We start from the raw sequence: 20,597 nt of genomic DNA on the forward strand, positions 1-20,597 counted from the left end.
CCTAGTACATATAGTGAGCTCTTCATAGAGACCTTTAAGGACAACAGTTGATTTGCTTTTATCTTACAGATACTGAGTCATGTGATTGGAAATATTTCCCTTTTTGCATTGATGTGAAAAGCTTACAATCAAATCTGAGTCTTTTAGCAAATAAATCCTGATGGGTACACATCACCAGTAGTAGAGGCACACTAGTGAAATGGTGGGAGGGAATACCAGAATCTGAGGTTTGTCAGGGAGAGCATTTGGCGAGCCTGTTTAGTTTAAATCTACCGCCCCGCATCCCCTGCGTTGGGTAAGCCATCTTAAATATTTTCTAAGATAGAGGCATAAGCAAACAAACAAAAAAATGTACCTTTTCATCAATCTACTTCAGATAACATACACTTTTTGAATCATGATCAGGGAGAGTAGTTGCAATTGAGCAGTTGAATAGCTTATTTCTGGAGACAGTATGACGTCTTCACGAACCTCACGCTAATCTGTGGTAAGCGTAGGAGACCACATCAGCTTCTGATGCTGGTTTTGTGCTCAGGAACCTAAAACCTCCACAGAGTCCATGACAAGGTTCCTATTTTGAGAAGTGCTTTTGTAGCTTTTTCTTTATTTTTCCTTTTTAGCCTCAGCTTTTGGCATCCTCTCTTTTGTATTAACCTTTCTCTTTTCTTACATCCTGCTTTCATTTTATTTCTCATTTTTGGATATTTTCCCAGCAGATTTGAAGCCTGTCCATGCATTCATTTATTCTATCATTCATTCAGCAAATCCTTTTGATCCGGTATGCCAGGCCAGGCATTGGTGCTGGGTAATTTGAGAGGGAAGATACCAAGCTGAATCAGATAGAGATTCCACCTCAAGACCTGTAGTCTATAGAATATAGGAAGATTATGAGGCATGGACAATGAGGAAGTAGCCCCAGATAGCCTCATGGCTATGATCCCATCTCACTCAAGCTTTCGCTTGAATGTTACTTCCCATGTAAACCTACCCTGACTACCCTATTTAAATTGTCACCTGCCCCACCCCTACAATCTCTAGCATCCCTAATCTCCTTCACCCTGCCCTACCTTTTCTTTTTACCAAATGCTCTTCATCTTTCAGCATACTATGTAATTTACTATTTGTTTTGTCTGTTATTTCTTTCTTTCTTTTTTTCTAGTCAAGTGAAGCAGTGGGAGTGGAGAAGAAACAAAGAAATCTATTCGTTTTTGTGATCAGTTAGTTGTAAATACCACTGTACTCAGACCGGCCTATTATTTCTTTATTATTATCCATCTCCTTCTGCTAGAATGTCAACTCTGCCAGGGCAGGGAGCTTTTTTAGTCTCTGTTTTGCTCATGGATGTATCCCAGGGGCCTCCAGTAACGCCTGACCCATAGTAGATGCTCAGGGAATATTTGTTTAATGAATGAATTTGGGTAAAGTAAACCTCAAAGATCGGGGGGAATGAATTTCTCTAGCATACATATGATAAAGCAGACATGACTTAAACACATTTACTTTTCTTGTTAAAAACAACAACAAATAAGTAGAAATCAAGGTAGAAAGTTAGAAATGGCAGAAGAAAAAGACATTTCTGGCAGCTTGGATGAGGAAACCGTTACTCTCAAACTGGGCTCAGGAAAGGCTTGAGAATGAATGTAGCATCTCTTCTGGGACTTGAAGGATCATTAGAATTCGAACTGGCAAAAATGTAGGTGAAGAAGGCGTTAAGTTATTTAAAGCGAAGGAAACAGCATCAGCAAAATTATAGAGGAAAGTGGGAGGTGTGTGGGTTTAGGGGCTTATACGTTAAGTTTGATTAGAGTGAATGGTACACAGAGAGGAATACTGGAAAAAATAAGGTTGAAAAGTGAGATTGGCCAATAAAAAATGGACAATTTGAAAAGAGACACTTGCCGGGCACGGTGGCTCACACCTGTAATCCCAGCACTTTGGGAGGCCAAGGCGGGCGGATCACCTGAGGTCAGGAGTTCAAGACCAGCCTGGCCAGCACGGTAAAACCCCATCCGTCTCTACAAAAATACAAAAATTAGCCGGGCATGATGGCGGGTGCCTGTAATCCCAGCTACTTGGGAGGCTGAGGCAGGAGAATTGCTTGAACCCGGGAGGCAGAGGTTGCAGTGAGCCACAATTGTGCCTATGCACTCCAGCCTGGGCGACAGAGTGAGACTCTGTCTAAAAAGAAAAGAAAAGAGAAGAGAAGAGAAGAGAAAAGAAAAGAGACACTTTACCAAAGAGATATATGGATGACAAATAAGTACCTAAAAATATATTCATCATTATAAATCTTTAGGGAAATGAAATTAAATTCACATTTTGATACTGCACCACCTAGTATAAAATTAAAAAGACCAGTTATACTAAATGTTGATGAGGATGTAAAGAAACGGAAACTCTCATACTCTGCTGGTGGGAATGTGAAATTGGGTAACCACAGTCATTGTACGTTTTGTGCTGCTATAACGGAATACCTGACACTAGGTTATTTATCTATTATTTATTTATCTAGATGGAGTTTCCCTGGGTCGCCCAGGCTGGCGTACAGTGGTGCAATATCGGTTCACTGCAACCTCCGCCTCCCAGGTTCAAAAGATTCTCCTGCCTCAGCTTCCTGGGTAGCTGGGGCTATAGTCACACGCCACCACGCCTGGCTAATTTTTAAAATATTTTTAGTAAAGACGGGGTTTCACCATGTTGGCCAGGCTGGTCTTGAACTCCTGACCTCAAGCGATCTGCCCGCCTCTGCCTCCCAAAGTGCTGGGATTACAGGCCAGCCTCTGTTCTTTATAAATTACCTAGTGTCAGGGCCAGGTGTGGTGGCTCATACCTGTAATCCCAGCACTTTGAGAGGCCGAGGCAGGCAGATTGCTTGAGTTAAAGAGTTTAAGACCAGCCTGGCCAACGTGGTGAAACCCTGTCTCTACTAAAAATACAAAAATTAGCCGGGTGTGGTGGTGGCGCATGCCTGTAGCCCCAGCTACTCGGGAGGTTGAGGCAGGAGAATGGCTTGAACCCGGGAGGCGGAGGTTGCAGTGAGCTGAGATCACACCACTGCACTCCAACCTGGGTGACAGAGCAAGACTCCGTCTAAAAAATAAATAAATAGGCTGGGTGTGGTGTCTTACACCTGTAATCCCAGCACTTTGGGAGGCCGAGGTGGGCGGATCACTTGAGGCCAGGAGTTCAAGACCAGCCTGGCCAACATGGCGAAACCCTGCCTCTACTAAAAATACAAAAATTAGCCAGATGTGGTGGCACATGCCTTAATCTCAGCTACTCAGGAAGCTGACAAGGAGAATCGCTTGAGCCTAGGAGGCCGAGGTTGCAGTGAGCTGAGATAGTGCCACTGCACTCCACCCTGGGCAACAGAGTGAGACTCCATTTCAAAAAATAAAGATAAAAACGGAAGAGAGAGAGAGAGAACACAAATTCACAGTTCTGGAGGCTGGAAAGTCTGAGATCAAAATGCCAGCATTGGGTCTGGTGAGGGCCTTCTTGCGGCATCCTTCCATGGCAGAAGGTGGAAGCACAAAATGGGATGAATGCTGTGTCCTTGCATGGCAAAAGAGCAGGAGAGAGAGAACCTACTCCTGAAAGCCCCTCTATAGCGGCATTAATCCATCTATGAGGGCAGAGACCTCACGAACTGAGCACCTCTCCAGACGCCTCACCTCTCAACAATGCTGCACTGGGGATGAGTTTCTAATAAATGAATTTTGAGGGGCAAAAGCATTCAAGCCATAGCAATCACTTTGAAAACAGTTTAGCAATTTCTTAAAAAGGTAAACATATATCTACCATATGATCTACTCGTTACAGTTAATGAGTCTAAGAGAATGCCAGTTTAAGAGAAATGAAAGCGTACATTCACACAAAGACTTGTATGTAATCTTCATAGCAGCTTTATTTACAATAACACCAAACTGGAAATGCCATCAACAGGCCAATGAGAAATCAAATGGTGGTATATCTATACAATGGAACACTATTCAGCAATAAAAATAAACTATTGATACACATGACATTATGGAAGAATCTCAAAATAATTGTGTTAAGTAAAAGAAGCCCTACCAGAAAAGAGCATATATATTGTATGATTCCATATATATACAGTTATAGAAAATGCAAACTCATCTATAAGGACAGAAAGCATATGAGTGATTGGAGATGGCAGGGGAGATGGCTGGGAGAAGGATTAAAAGGAGCAAGAGGGAACTTTTGGAGATGATGATCGTGGTGATGGTTTCACAGGTGTATATATATGTTAAAACCTATCAAATGGCATTCTTTAAATGTGTGAATAATATCCCAATAAAGCTGTTTTAAAAAGGTGAGTTTGCTACTCGGGAGGCTGAGGCAGGAGAATGGCATGAACCCAGGAGGCAGAGCTTGCAGTAAGCTGAGATTGTGCCACTGCACTCCAGCCTGGGTGACAGAGCAAGACTTCGTCTCAAAAAAAAAAAAGATGAGTTTCAAGTCAACTCACCTAGGCTCTTCACGCTTAGGCTAAGGTATTTATATTCTTCAGTTGGCTATTCCTCTATTCATACACTAATTTAAAAAATATTTATTGCATGCTGATTATGTGCTGAACACTATGCATGGCTATTAATATAAATAGAGAACCTTGGAGAAGGGACTGGGAAGTAAGTGATGAGTTTCATTTTGGACATGAGTTTGAGATGTCTGATGTGTTACCTGGTAGAGATGAGGAGCGGGCAGCTGAAAATACCAAGACATGCTTGGGAAGAGAACAAGGATGGACATAATGATTTACATGCTTCCCACAGAGGGGGGACAGTTGGAGCCAGAAGATTTATTAAGATTATTAGAGGAGAACGTGGGGAACATGTGGCATGACACTTGGTGGACACATTAGTGTGTTTATTCTCACTGCTGCAGAAGACCTGAAAAAATTATTTTTCTTCCTTCCTTCTTGATAAAACAGTGAAATGTTTGTACTCTGAATCTGGACTCCCTTGCCTCAGAGAGTAACTTTGTGTCCTGGGGCTAAATGTTGGGTTTCCAGATACGTAGAAGTCAACCCCAACTCAGACTTTTTTAGGAAACTGGATAAAAGTCAAGGATGTGAGGAAGGCGGATGATAGGAACTGAGAATACAAAAATGGCTCAGTGTGAATAATGGGAGATTGTGAGGGGCTGCTAGGCTTCTCTGACTGTAGGAGAGGGAATCCCTGAAGTGGAAGAGACCCATGTCCACTGTCCTGTGGTATAAGAGAATGTGCCAAACTCTGGGATAGGGTAGCATGTGGATGCTGGAAGGACTTAACATCAAACACCATGGCCCTGGGAGCCACAGTCAAGCACTCCTGTGGTCAAGCACTTGGTTTGGAGGGAAAAGAGCGGGTACTGGGGAATAGTCAGATGACACGTATCATGCAAGTGACCCAGGGAACTGAAAACCACACGCTTTTTTCCTATTCTATCGCTCTCTCTTTTTTTTTTTTTTTTTTTTGAGACAGAGTTTTCCCCTTGTCGCCCAGGCTAGAGTGCAATGGCACGATCTCGGCTCACTGCAACCTCTGCCTCCTGGGTTCAAGCGATTCTCCTGCCTCAGCCTCCCGAGTAGGTGAGATTACAGGCACACACCACCGTGGCCAGCAAATTTTGAAATTTTTAGTAGAGACGGGGTTTCACCATGTTGGCCAGGCTGGTCTCGAACTCCTGACCTCAGGTGATCCTCCCCCCTCAGCCTCCCAAACTGTTGGGATTACAGGCGTCAGCCACCGCACCCAGCCTTTTTTGTTTTTGTTTTTGAGACAGGGTCTCACTCTGTCACCCAAGCTGGAGTACATTGGCATGATGATGGCTCACTGTGGCCTCGACCTTCCAGGCTCAAGTGATCCTTCCACCCCAGCCTCCCAAGTAACTGGGACTACAGGCACACACCACCATGATTGGCTAATTTTTTTTTTTTGTAGAGATGAGGTCTCACTATGTTGCCCAGGCTGGTCTTGAACTTCTTGGCTCAAGTGATCCTCCTACCTCGGCCTCCCAAAGTGCTGGGATTACAGGCATAAGCCACCACACCTGGCCATTTCCCCCTGTTCTCTAGGTACCATGTAAGCCCCCAAGATGTCCCTCTGACCTCAGAAGGGGAATAGGTCCCTAAATACATAATTGAAATTAAATTTCCATTAAGTGAGGCCTTGGGATCCAGATTTAATTTGATTTAGGAGAAATAAAGTAATGTCATGTCCCTTGCCCTCAACTTGCATCAATTATGGAGCAAATGTATTCCCACTAGAAATAAAACCAGGTCAAGATCCTTAGGGAACACATATTTGAGGGAGAGCTGTCTCAATTCTGGAGGGGGATCAGGTGTTAGTACAAAGAATTACACAGATGGAGGTTGGGCAGAGGTGGGGGACCGTCTAGAAATAAACTATTTCCATCCTTTGCCTAACATTTTCCAGTAGGATGAGACTGTATCCCCTTAAGGGGTTTTGAGAAAGTGGAGTCCATATATGGCACTGTTATGTGGTCCTTAACTCTTGACTGTATTTATACAATTACCCAGCTTGACTGAGAGCCCTGGGTGGTGGTTTCCTTCGAGCACAGAACAGGTTTTGGCTAAAACTACTCAGCATGGTACCTGGAAAACCATCCTCTGAGAGTTTACAGAACACCTTGTAATCTGGAAGGAAATTCTTCCTCCTAACGTGTTTGTCAGAAACTCATTTTGTTCATCCATTTTAGAGATGAGGTAGTTGTGGTGGAAGAGCCGAATACAAGTTCCTGGGCAACTTATTTCTGGAGACTCTTAGGAGGAAAATTACTGCCCTTGACTGATTTTCTAAACTCTGCTAGAAATACCAATCTGGTGTTTAGAAATATGGGTTTTGGAGTCAAATGGATTCAGGTTCAAATTCTGGCTTTGCCTTCAGTTACCTCTATAACTTTGCACTGAACCCTGGGAACCTCATTTTTTTTTTCTCTTCAGAATAGGAATAATCGATCTCATAAAGTTAGGGAAAATTGTAGCAATACATATTTATTCCTTTATGTATTTATTAAGTATTATTTGGGTATGTACTCTGTAGCAGTGAGAGAGTCAGAGTTCCCTCTATGATTCAATTGAAGACACAAGGAAATGACAAACAGCTAAACAAATAAATATACAAGATACTATGGGGTGTGAGATAATCATGCAGGGTAAAAAAAATCACAAAGAATGGTAGTTGAACCATTTGGTAAGGGTGGCCAGATACAGGTTCTCTGCATGGAAGGGGCTAGCCTTGTACATGCCAAGGTCCTGAGGTGGGAGTAGCTTGCATGTCTGAGGAACAGGAAGAAGGGCCTGTTTGGCTGGAGATTGGTGAGTTGTGGAATGGCTGGGAAATGAAATGGCAGGGCCCCATCACCTCAGGGCTTATAGGCAAGAGAAGTGTGGATTTTATTGCTGGTATATTGGGAAACTACTAGAGGATTTTATGCAAAGAAGCCACTGAATTGGATTTATATTCTTAAAAGAATATTTTGGCTGGGCACAGTGGCTGATGCCTGTAATCCTAGCACTTTGGGAGACTGAGGCAGGAGGATCACTTGAGGCCAGGAGTTTGAGACCAGCCTGGGCAACATAGTGAGACCCCGTCTCTACAAAAAAAATAAATAAAATAAATTAGCCAGGCGTCATGGCATGTGCTTGTGGTCCGAGCTACTCAGGAGGCTGAGGTGGGAGGATCCCTTGAGCCCAGGAGTTTGAGTCTGCAGTGAGCCATGATCATGCCAGTGTACTTCAGCCTGAGAGACAGGGTGAGACCTTGTCTAAAAAAAAAAAAAAAAAAAAAGGCCAGGCACGGTGGCTTATGCCTGTAATCCTAGCACTTTGGGAGGCCGAGATGGGAGGATCACTTGAGGCCAAGAGTTTGAGACTGGCCTCAGCAATATTTTGTAGAGACCTCATCTCTACAAAAATTTTTAAAAATTCAACAGGTGTGTTGGCATGTGACTATAGTCCCAGATACTCAGGTGGCTGAGGTGAGAGGGTCACTTAGGCCCAGCAGGTTGAGGCCGCAGTGAGCTGTGATAGTGCCACTGCACTCCTGCCTGGGCGAAGGAGCAAGACCCTGTCTCAAACAAAACAAAACAAGAAAATCATTCTGGCTACTGTGTGGAGGACGGAACTAGAGATACCAGTTGAGAGGAGTGACAGTGTCTAGGAGAGAAGAAGGGGGCTTTGGCTAGAGTGAGGAAGTGGAATGGTAAAAAAAGAGCGGTTCAGAATTGTGTTTGGAAGCAGAGGCAACAGGGCTTGCTGATGGATCAGAAGGGGAGGGTGAGAGAAAGGGAGGAATGGAGAATTATTTTAGAATTTTGGAAGGTGGTATCATTTCTTGAGATTGGAAAGACTTGGAGTGAACACATTTGGGGTGGGCAAGTGGAGAACAAGAGTTCTGTGTCGGTCAGCCTAAGTTTGAGATGCCTGTTGCACATATCCGGGGGCAGCTGGATGTACCTGTCTGGAACTCGGGGGGAGAGTCATGGAATTTGAATCATCAGCACATACGTGGTGTCTATAGCTAGCAGGTTGGGTAAGATCATCCAGAGAGAGGGGGCAGAAGAGGCAGAAGTGCCTGGACAGAGTCCTGAGCACTAAGGTGTTAAGATCAGATGAAAAAAGATGAGCTAGCAAAAATCACTGAGAAGGAACTCGCATTGAAGTTGCTGAAAGAGAAGCGGGCATCTGTGTTGCAAAAGCCACAGGGCTGGACACACCATAGACATTCAAAGAGAGTTAGTTTCTTCTTTAATGGAAAAGTATCATTCATCCATTTTAGGTCTTTCAAAGGATATTATATTACCCTTCAGCCCAGCATAAATTCAATTTGCCATGGCATTTTTTCCCTTTCATATGTCTTTCAAGGTTGAAATATAGAGCCCTGAAGAGCTGTGGGTTGGTCACCTCTCTTCGAAAGCATACATTTACTAGGTTGCAAATCCACCAAGGGAAGATTTCTCTTTTTCCACTGGAAGTTCACATGATTTAATTTGCCTGAGTAACCTGCTGTCATAGGTTTTCATAGAGTCCTGACATCTAACAGAGTAATTAATGCTTTAGGCTTTTAGGAGCTGTTTCAGGTTTTTATTAATCACCGTTGTGATTGCACGTGTGAATTATGAAGGAGTTATTTTGGTAGTTGAATTTCCTCCTCAGGAAAATTTCCATATTTGTTCATGATGAACTGATAGCCTGAAGAAAAAGAAGGAGAAAATGGAGAATTTTCCCTGGGTCCGAAGCAGGCACTCTACATTATCCAGGGTAAGAATGACTTCCTAGGAAACAGAAGGAGTGTGAGGTGTTTGAAGCTGGTAGTTAAACGTTTTCTCTTTCCCTCCCTGAAATTTAATTAGAAATTCCCTGTGACTGCCCCAGGAATATATGGATTTTGTGAACTTTGTAAAGATGTGTGGCATCATTTCATCATGACATCATTTGCCATGAATTTGCAGGTTTTTGATTCCTTTATGATTCCTGCCATTGTAGGAATCACTCCTAGGACCTTCCTGATTCGTCTACTGGTCTTTTTGGGGTTTTCCAGAAGACGGAGGTATCTAGGTAATCGGAAGGAAATAGAAACCTATCCTTATAATTTTATTTAGGGAAGACTTCATGGATTTTCAAAATTACGTGATTGTACTTGAGATCAGTGTATGAAAAAGGAATGCGATGAGTGGAGTCTAGTCCTTAGGATTCCCTTCTGAAGTGTGAAAAAGAAAACACAATAGCTGTTATCTTGGAAACTCCGCCCCTCCAGGCATTCACTCACACCCCAGGCATTTGCAGGCCCTCTGCATAGACTGTGCTGTGGCTACACGTGCGTCTTCCTTGCCATTTTCCTTGGCATGTGAGTAAATGTAGGTTTCCCTTGTGTTTATGGGAAATTTTACTCCCAGCCTTTTACTGTGACAAGAGAAGACTGGCTGCTTTACTCAGCACAGGGCGCTTGTCAATGATTAGAGCGATTTTCTCTGATTCTACTATACTTAGGGAAGATTTTTGAGACTACGAATACAAGACAAAGTAGTTATATATCAGCATACGGATGGAGGCAGCCACTCTGCTAGTATCCAATTCTTTGACTATTGAGTGAAAATAGCTGCTACTGTTCTAATTGCCATTTTTACTCTTCCTAAGTGGCCAGTTGGGAGAGAAGGAGGGAGGGGAAGGAGCTGGGTTGGGCGGGAGGAGGTCTATTTGCAAAGTCAACGGCGGAAGTGTTCGGGGAACAGAAGACATCTGATCCGAATTCTATACAGATAAGGGAAGGATTCGATACCCAGCAGATGGGCCAGCCTTCTAATTCTGCAGTAGCTTGCCGTGACAGACTTCTAATCTGATGGTATTTTCATCTTAATTTACTTGCAACCTGTTTTGTTTTGTTTTGTAGGTAACAGCATTTCTGACAAAGGTGATAAATTTGCTAAAGCTTAACATTTAGATTCCTTCCTTGTCTGAGTGTTATATAATTATATATACATTTGGGCTCAAAGGTCCCAGTCTAACAAATTCTCTTCACAGGAGCACCATTTGAGGGCCCATTCTCTCATTAATTTTATTGACATTTATGTCAACATTACATTCCTAGCCTAAAAGGAGAAATCACATGAGTACGCAGGGGCGTATTTTAAAGTGGAGTATTTAGTTTGGCAGTGAAAGGCACCCGGCAAAGTCTGCGAAAGCAACGTTTTCTAAATTAGTTAATATAAAGTGGTCTAAATGCACTAAATTTATATTGTTCTACAATGTGCTAAATGCTACAGCACGTGGCTGTTTTGATATTTCTAACATTTTCCCCCTGGGGCTGCCAGAATTGCCTAAGATGGGTGTCTCTGGAAAATAAACTTGGGAGCCATCAGAGGTGTCAGGAACCGCTGAAAACAAGTCACTTATGGTGTCAGCCATGGAATTTGCTTCCGTGAGACCTTGTGCAAAAATCAAAGACCTGATTCTTCTGCTTAGCCTAACTTCAGAGCGGGGAGTTTATCGGTGGGGCATAGAAGCATCTGGTCCCCAGTTCTGCTGAATGAAGAGTTTCACAAGTGCTGTGTGGAGGCCAGAGGGCGGTTGCCAGCCCCAGCCCAGCATTGGGAGCTGATCACATGGCCATGACTTTGCCTAGTGCTTCCCAAAGTAGACAAAGTGTGAACTGGGGTTATTAACTATAAATAAGAAACAGTTGTTAGAGACCGTCGGTATCCTCTGATTTGGGACCTAAGTTGATTTTTGAATCAAGAGATGCCACGAGAGAGGGAAAGAGCTTCCCCTAAGCAGCCTCCAAGGGCCCGAGCGTGGCAGCTCCTTCTGCTTCCAAAATGCTGACTTGTACATACTTGGTGGTTTGTGTGCTCTGGAGCTGTGCTTTGTGTTTGGCTGTAACAATGAGTTGCAGACTGGGTTTTTGCCTTGCAGAGAATTCACCAGCATTGGAGAGGACCTGCCTTTGGTAAAAGCAGGGAATGGGCAGTTTGTCCAGCCCCCCTCGCTTGAGTTTATTATAGTGTTCATCCCTTCTCCCTATCATCCCCACCCCAGCCAGGGTTTACTGACCCAAAGCGACCTCGCAGTTTCCTTTCTGCCATCTCTATCATGAATCTCAAGGGTCAAGTGCTTGGTCACCAGCTGACCTGTGAGCCTACCCAGATAGCAACGTCCTTCAAGGTCATCACTAGAGTGATCTTAACTATGATCTTCTAGAGTCAGTGTCTCTTGGGGGTCCCCTTCATGGGATGGCAGAAAGGTGAAGATTTTGTCAGGGAAAATAGAGGAGGAAGGACGATTGCAGTTTATGAAGGAGAAACTTTGAGTCTGAGTTAGCTTTCATCAGAGTCAGTATAGACAAACTTGCTGTGAACACCTCACTTTGGCTTAGAGAACTTTGTGATTTTCTTACCTGATCTCATCTGCTTCAGCTTCCCGCTGGCCTTGTTTGCATACAGATCAGCTGGTGGGGGTAGCAGTAGAGTGTTTTAGAGTTCCAGTACACCCTTCCTTCCCTATAAAGGCACAACATACAGAAGAACTAGAAATTTATAATTTTTTTTTTAGAGCTGTAAAGGCAATTCTGATTTTCATAGGGAAGAGATTTTAGAGTCGGAGGAGCCTCTGAGGTCTTTGCATGTCTAGATAAGCTCGGAGGTTAAGAGCCAGGTCTCCTAACATTTGGCCCAGTCTTCTTTTCTTGTTCCAGCCACTGCCTGTAGGACGATCAGAGAAGCTTCCCATTGAGATTCCAGTATAAGGATGTAAAGTGGTAGGAAATCCTTCTGCTGAGAGCTGATAACAGTTATGTTCCAACACTATGGGAGGGACCGACCCTTTGAGATGGTGGAGTGAAATCCTGGGGCTGTGGCTTGGCAGGGGGCAGAGCTGGGACTGGCACCAAGCTCCCTCAAGCACTCAGTTCAGTGGTCCCCTCCCTGTTTCCTGGGTAGAAGATGATTGCAGGCACCCACTGGTTCTCCCTCTGCTCTCTCCCTGCCAGCCACCAAGCATATCCCCGCCAGGCCGTTCATTGCCTCGCCAGAGAAGATGAGAAACCTTATTCTGGAAGTGATAACCATGGAACGAATATGTCCTTATTAGACCATGCGTCTGTTTTTAACTTGGTTAAATGAACTACCATTCTCTTATAAAACATCCATTTTTCTAGAACCCTTGTTGCTGATGTTGGCTGCCCAGAGGTGGCACTTTTCAGCCAGGAAGAGGTGGGGGTCTGCTTTGGAGTAGAGTGAATTACTGAGTAGGGGCTGAAGGCAGAGTGGCTCAGACCAACAATAATTGCAAACAGTGGCCATGGAGATAATTCCCTTTGCCTCCTGTCTCCTTAAAAAATGACTCGTCTTTGCTACTAAAGACCTTGCTTTCTTTTTACTTTATTTTATTTTTGGAGATGGGGTCTTGCTCTGTTGCTCAGGCTGGAATGCAATGGCACCATCACAGCTCACTGCAGCCTCGACCTCCCAGGCTCAAGGGATCCTCCTGCCTTAGCCTCCTGAGTAGCTGGGACCACAGGTGCCCCCACAGCAAGCCTGCTAGTTTTTTTATTAAAATAGAGACAGGGTCTCCCCATGTTGCTCAGGCTGGTCTCGAACTTATGGGCTTCCCAAAGTGCTGGGATCATGCACCTGGCCATGACCTTGCCTTAATCCTCTTGTGGCCTTTAGGCACAGCATGCACATTCTGATGGGGTCCTTAATTGTTGTCCCCAGTACTTGTATATGTGTTATCTGGCCTGTTGCTTGACCTGGGAATGAAGGGGCTCACGTATTGTCTATGTGCAAACTTTCTTTTCCAGTGCAATTTAGAAACTGCTGTTGGACTAGCTCCGTGGATGGGAGGCCATTCCCTTCCTTAATGGGATTTGGAAAGCAAAAAGCATGCTGGTCTTCTAAGTGCAGCTTTATTGGCGTTTGGCTTCTTGCAATATATTTTTAATATACTATGTATGCTGTATCTGAGTAAATCAGTAGGTATGTTTTGAAATTAAATATTTGCTAAGGGCTAGGCTCTTCTCATGTTAAATTATTGATAATAAACTTCACAGACACTGTATGAGACTTGATGATATATGATTTTTGAGTGACCTGCCATTTATTAGACTTTATCTGCCCATGAAATCTATTTCCAATTCAGACTATATCTGCTTCAGGATTGCTTGCCAGAAATCTATTCCCAAGATTCTCCTTATTTCAGTGAAATATCTCTGGCTCAGCACCTTTCCCAGGGCGGCTGATCTAATCGGGGCTGGATCACTTATCGCTTCTCATTTCCTTTGGCAGGACTGTCAAACTAGAAGTGCATCTTGGGGACACTCAGAAGCACTAGGTGACGCACCTTCTTCTCCCTTTTCCTGTATGACAGAAGGTAGGGAGAGGTGAACTCGCCAAACCAGAGTCCTGCTCTAGGGTCTAAGCAGAAACAGGACCACCTTTGCGGTTAGGCTAACAGAAGTTGTCTCCCTGCCTCCCTCTCTGCCAGGAGCTGTCATGGAAGCGCCACATGGAACCCTGTTCGATGACCCCGAGCAATTAGAACTCATTTGCATGGCATGGAAGGCCAAGCGGGGGCCCCGAGGCTTTTTCAGCTCCCCCTTCTTCCCTGACTTCTCTGTAGACAGGTGCATACTTCTGGCTATGGCAAGGGCCAGCTGGCAGGAGGACTCTAACTTGTCATCACAGAAATAAAATTTGTCACCTCTGTGTTCCCAACCTCTGTTCTTTCATGTTTAACCAGCACTCTGAATCTTTATAAACATGTCAGGGTTCTATTTTTATTTCCTAATTAATTCAGAAAAGGAGCAGAAGACATTGCTAATGATAGGAAAGGGGAAGATCACAAAGGTAGGACGAAGGGTGTCTTTTATTTTTCAATTGAATGAGGCAATTGAATGAATATGTGGCATCCAGCAATTAGAAAAATTACTTAGGGCCAGCCAGTGTCTGGGCGATTCTCGGGCTGCCCTGAAACTGGTCAGAATTTATTCCTATGAGCATGTCTAAACTTATCAACTTCAGTGGCCAGCTTTTCTTCTTATACTAATAGACAGCGAGACTTCATTTTCCCAAACACAAGGGAGAATACAAATTTCCACATATATTAATCTTTTAATTATTTGAAATGTGGTGTTTTAGCACTGCTTCTAAAGTTATATTCTCTGAGTACATGAAACCTAATTTAACCTTTGACTTGATTTAAAATCATCTTTATAAACATCTAGAACTGTTTGATCTGTATACTTTAGTGATTCCAGAATCTTAACAATCTCAAGGGTGTAGTCTTTTAATTAAATGAGCTTTTCCTCCATTCCATTGTTACCGAAAGGCTAAAATAATAGATATGGAGTAATGGAAAGAGTTCTAAACTTGGAATCAAAACTCTACTTCTAATTTAAGTTTAATCATTAATTCACTGTGTGACCTTTAACAAGTCTCTGAACATCTCTGAGCATTTATGTCTTCATCTATAAAAATGAAGAATTGGACCATAAGACTCCTAAGGTTGTTGACATTTCTAAAATTCTATAATTTTATGATCAAGGACCATGCTACTCAGTAATACCAGGTATCTGAAGGGCTTTTCAGGTGTTTCTTAATGATATGGCTCCAAACTACCATCATTGTGTTGGCTTTGAAGCTTCCCTATATTTTAGGGGTAGGCAAACTATAGCCTGCAGGCCAAATCGGGCTTACCATCTGTTTTTTGTAAATAAAGTTTTATTGGCACAGAGCCACACTTATTTGTTTAGGTATTGTCTGTGGCTGCTTTTGAGCTACAGTGGTGGAGTTGAGTAGTTGCAACAGAGGTGGTGTGGTACGTGATGTCTAAAATATTTACTTTCTGATACTTATATAAAAAGTTCACCAACTTTTATTCTTTTTTCATTCTCGGTCTGTCACTTTTCTTTTCTTTTTCTGAGACAGAGTCTCGCTCTCCTGCCCAGGCTGGAGTGTAGTGGCACAATCTCGGCTCACTGCAACCTCCACCTCCCAGGTGCAAGCAATTCTCCTGCCTCAGCCTCCTGAGTAGCTGGGGCTACAGGTGCCTGCCACCACGCTTGGCTAATTTTTGTATTTTTAGTGGAGGTGGGATTTCACCATGTTGGCCAGGCTGGTCTCAAACTCCTGACCTCAAATGATCCACCCACCTTGGCTTCCCAAAGTGCTGGGATTACAGGCGTGAGCCATCACGCCAGGCCAGTTTATCGCCTTTCATTGCAATCACTCTGTCTCCCTCCAGGAATTTGTTTTAATTTACTACCTCTACCTGTCTAGGGGTTAAGAAGCCAGACTGCACACCTGATTAGAATTAGGTTCAAAGTAAGAGTCTGTAGGTTTTGAACAAAAGTTTGAGGGGACAGTCTTTGAGTGCAGTTCTGAGTGCATGGGCTTTTAGCTACTTAGTGCTCCTTTCTTATTTAAATGTCTTGGTCATTCTGGATAGTTATAGTTAAAATTTCAACAAAGTTTGAAATGTCTAGAAATGGTTACTTTTATTTGCTGACAGTGGTTATGGATTTGCTGTAAAATCCACTTCCTACGTGTGACATCGCTACCATGGTTAGTCTGAAGGCAAAGGTAGATAACTGAACTTGAGGTCCAAAGACCTGGGTTTAGATCAGGGCTGTCCAATCTTTTGGCTTCCCTGAGCCACATTTGAAGAAGAATTGTCTTGGGCCACACATAAAATACACTAACAGTTATGATAGCTAATGAGCTAAAAAAAAAAACTGCAAAAAACTCATAATGTTTCAAGAAAGTTTACAAATTCGTGTTGGGCTGCATTCAAAGCCGTCCTGAGCCACATGCCATTGGCAGGCCATGGGTTGGACAAGCTTGGTTTTCGATCCTACTCAGCTATCCCATGGCTTTATGGCCTTAGCAATCCAATCCCTTCATCTTCCCCTGTTCTTTCGTCTGTAAAATGGGAGAGCTTCTTAATGCATCATGAGGTTTGCTGCAAGGGACACCATGTTTTCAGCTCCACTCTTCAACTGCCCTCCACACTGCTTGGGTGGAGCAGCTGTGAAACTGATATGCCAAATTATAGAACTTGAAATGGGCCACAAGCAATGGTGTGCAAGATTACTGTGCCTTAAAAATTACCAAGTGTACCAGCCGGGTGCAGTGGCTCACACCTGTAATCCCAGCACTTTGGGAGGCTGAGGCAGGCGGATCATGAGGTCAGGAGATTGAGACCATCCTGGCTAACATGGTGAAACCCTGTCTCTACTAAAAATACAAAAAATTAGCTGGGTGTGGTGGCGGGCACCTGTAGTTCCAGCTACTTAGGAGGCAGAGGCAGGAGAATCGCTTGAACCTGGGAGGCGGAGATTGCAGTGAGCTGAGATTGCGCCACTGGACTACAGCCTGAGCAACAGAGTGAGACTCCGTCTCAAAAAAGAAAAAAAAAAAAGGTTACCAAGTGACTCCACTTGTTTCCTCTCTTCCCGGTGGCCAGGTGAGTAAGCCTTGCTGGAGCTCTGCACTGGACTCAGCTCTTGAGAAAGTTAAATTGAGTTTCCTTTCAGGCCCTTGTTCCTTGTGGATAGCTCCCTGGGTGGTAAGAGGAGTCAGGGTGATGGCCAAGAGCAATACCTGATGGGTCCCCATCAGGTACTGATGATGGTGCCCTTTGGCAGGCACGGATCTGAGGCCATAGATGTATAGATGTTGTATAGATGACTCCTCTTGAGATGTGACAGCATGCTGGCAGTCCTCACAGCCCTCGCTCGCTCTCGGCCCCTCCTCTGCCTGGGCTCCCACTTTGGCAGCACTTGAGGAGCCCTTCAGCCCACCGCTGCACTGTGGGAGGCCCTTTCTGGGCTGGCCAAGGCGGGAGCTGGCTCCCTCGGCTTGCGGGGAGGTGTGGAGGGAGAGGCGCCAGCGGGAACCGGGTCTGCGCGCGGCGCTTGTGGGCCAGCTGGAGTTCCGGGTGGGCGTGGGCTTGGCGGGCCCCTCACTCGGAGCAGCCGGCCGGCCGTGCCGGCCCCGGGCAATGAGGGGCTTGGCACCCGGGCCAGCGGCTGCGGAGGGTGTACTGGGTCCCCCAGCAGTGCCAGACCACCGGCGCTGCGCTCGATTTCTCACCGGACCTTAGCTGCCTTCCCGCGGGGCGGGGCTCGGGACCTGCAGCCCGCCATGCCTGAGCCTACCACCCACTCCATGGGCTCATGCGTGGCCCGAGCCTCCCCGACGAGCGCCACCCCCTGCTCCACAGCGCCCAGTCCCATCGACCACCCCAGGGCTGAGGAGTGCGAGCGCACAGCGCGGGACTGGCAGGCAGCTCCACCTGCAGCCCCGGTGCGGGATCCACTGGGTGAAGCCAGCTGGGCTCCTGAGTCTGGTGGAGATGTGGAGAACTTTTATGTCTAGCTCAGGGATTGTAAATACACCAATCAGCACCCTGTGTCTAGCTCAGGGTCTGTGAATGCACCAATCGACACTCTGTGTTAGCTGCTCTGGTGGGGCCTTGGAGAACCTTTATGTCTAGCTCAAGGATTGTAAATACACCATCGACACTCTGTATCTAGCTCAAGGTTTGTAAACACACCAATCGGCATCCTGTGTCTAGCTCAGGGTTTGTGAGTGCACCAGTCGACACTCTGTATCTAGCTGCTCTGGTGGGGCCTTGGAGAACCTTTGTGTCAATACTCTGTATCTAACTGATCTGATGGGGATGTGGAGAACCTTTATGTCTAGCTCAGGGATTGTAAACGCACCAATCAGCGCCCTGTCAAAACAGACCACTTGGCCCTACCAATCAGCAGGACGTGGGTGGGGCCAGATAAGAGAATAAAAGCAGGGTGCCCAAGCCAGCAGTGGCAACCTGCTCGGGTCCCCTTCCACACTGTGGAAGCTTTGTTCTTTCGCTCTTTACAATAAATCTTGCTACTGCTCACTCTTTGGGTCCACACTGCTTTTATGAGCTGTAACACTCACCGCGAAGGTCTGCAGCTTCACTCCTGAAGCCAGCGAGACCACAAGCCCACCGGGAGGAACGAACAACTCCAGACGCGCTGCCTTAAGAACTGTAACACTCACCGCGAAGGTCTGCACCTTCACTCCTGAGCCAGCGAGACCACGAACCCACCAGAAGGAAGAAACTCCGAACACATCTGAACATCAGAAGGAACAAACTCCAGACGCGCCACCTTAAGAGCTGTAACACTCACCGCGAGGGTCCGGGGCTTCATTCTTGAAGTCAGTGAGACCAAGAACCCACCAATTCCGGACACACTCTCACTCTGGTCTGTAAGTCCCTTAAAGGCAGCAACTAGTTTTTCATTTTAGCTGTTATTCTCCATTGCCTAGAACAATGTCTGGCCTCAACAAATATATGTTGGATTGATTTGTCATGATCAAGATTTTCTGGTGGCATGAAGGTTTCTTTGAGGTTGATTATCTATGTCAGTGGTGTGTCCAGGTAGACCTCTAAAGCAGCCATACATTTTAAGTTGGTTCAGTATACAGTGCTCAGTGTGATCACCCAGCCACCTCATGGAGGAAGCAGCATTTCCTTTAGGAGGTGGAAATAGAAGGCAGGCCACAGCTGCAGCTCAGCAAAGCTGGGCTGAAATCTTACTGGGAGGACTTGTTACAGCCTGCTGCTCACCCAAGATCACCATGACTTTCCACTACCTACGTAGTGTGGGCACCCACCCCTACCCTCCATGCATTTTGCCCTTCTGCTGTCAGTGGGTAATCTGGGTAGGATAGTGGAAATGGCACCTTTTTTTTTTTTTTTTTTGAGACAGAGTGTCGCTCTGTCACCCAGGCTGGAGTGCAGTGGTGTGATCTCGGCTCACTGCAAGCTCCGCCTCCCAGGTTCACACCATTCTCCTGCCTCAGCCTCCAGAGTAGCTGGAACTATAGGAACCCGCCACCACACCCGGCTAATATTTTTGTATTTTTAGTAGAGACAGGGTTTCACCGTGTTAGCCGGGATGGCCTCGATCTCCTGACCTCGTGATCCGCCCGCCTTGGCCTCCCAAAGTGCTCGGATTACAGGCATGAACCACCATGCCCAGCCAATGGCGCCTTTTAAACATAATCATAACTCAACTTGAAGTTTATCTAAGAAAGGGCCAACCATCCATGATCCAAACCATGTGTAAATACATTTAGGAGCGTCCTCCTATTACATAGACTTTTTTTGGGAAATAAATAAGCATTTTATTTATTCATTGTGAAAAATACTGAATTTCTCATTTGTGCCAAACATTATGCTAGTTGTTGGGTTATGGAGTGAGAAGGTCTGAGGGAGCCCTTGCCAGCAAGGAATTTCTGTATAATTAGCAAGTAAACAGACAAGTGGAACAATTGCAAATTGTGATAAGAAGCAAGAAAGGACACAAATGTTAGGGGCCAGCCCTGAGGAGCTGACATTTACAAAGAGTCCTAAAAATCCCGAAGGAGTTCACTGTGCACGTGGTGGAAAGGGCTTCCATGCTGAGGGCAGAGCCTGTGCAAAGACCCTGGGGCTGGTGGAAGGAGCGACTGTGAGGGAGAGTGTGGCATGGATGTGCGCGGAGGCGGTCGGGGGCAGGGAGGAGGTTAGGTTTATTCTAGCTCTCATGGGAAACCGTCGGCCAGTTTCAAGTATGAGAGTGGCATGGTCAGGTTTCTATTCAGAGCATCCCTTCTGCTGTTTCATGCAGGATGGTTCATAGATGGGCAGCAGTGCAGTCACGGAGACCAGGTGAGCAAAGTCCCCGGACTAAAGTGAACTACAGAAGTGGTGAAGATGTAGAGAACTTTCTAGTGGATTAGAATGGAAGCGGGGAGGGAAACAAAGGTCCTCAGATGCTGACATTTAGGAGGTGACAGTTACTAAGCTGGGAGAAATTTGGGAGGGCAGCGAGAGGATAGGTTTTGGGGGAGGACAGGTTTTGGGGAGAAGTCTCAAGTTCTCTTTGAAATCAACGAGATTTGGCCGGGCGCGGTGGCTCATGCCTGTAATCTTAGCACTTTGGGAGGCCGAGGCGGGTGGATCACGAGGTCAGGAGATCGAGACCATCCTGGCTAACACAGTGAAACCCCGTCTCTACTAAATGTACAAAAAATTAGCCAGG

The 20,597-nt window shown here is 45.3% G+C and overlaps 1 protein-coding gene across 16 annotated transcripts in view; it reads left to right on the top strand.

The window, feature by feature from the left end:
- The window catches only part of FOXN3 (forkhead box N3), a 463,072-nt gene that overhangs the window by 32,631 nt on the left and 409,844 nt on the right, over positions 1-20,597 (top strand). Inside the window, exon 2 of one of the 16 annotated variants that reach the window (XM_063644030.1) lies at positions 13,807-13,852. The exons of the other annotated variants lie outside the window; for them this stretch is intronic. The gene's annotated coding sequence lies outside the window, so the exon portion shown is untranslated. The remainder of the gene's footprint in view (positions 1-13,806; positions 13,853-20,597) is intronic. 16 annotated transcript variants of the gene reach the window in all.

The sequence above is a fragment of the Symphalangus syndactylus genome, chromosome 8 (genome assembly GCF_028878055.3).
Source record: "Symphalangus syndactylus isolate Jambi chromosome 8, NHGRI_mSymSyn1-v2.1_pri, whole genome shotgun sequence".
Lineage (NCBI taxonomy): Eukaryota > Metazoa > Chordata > Mammalia > Primates > Hylobatidae > Symphalangus > Symphalangus syndactylus.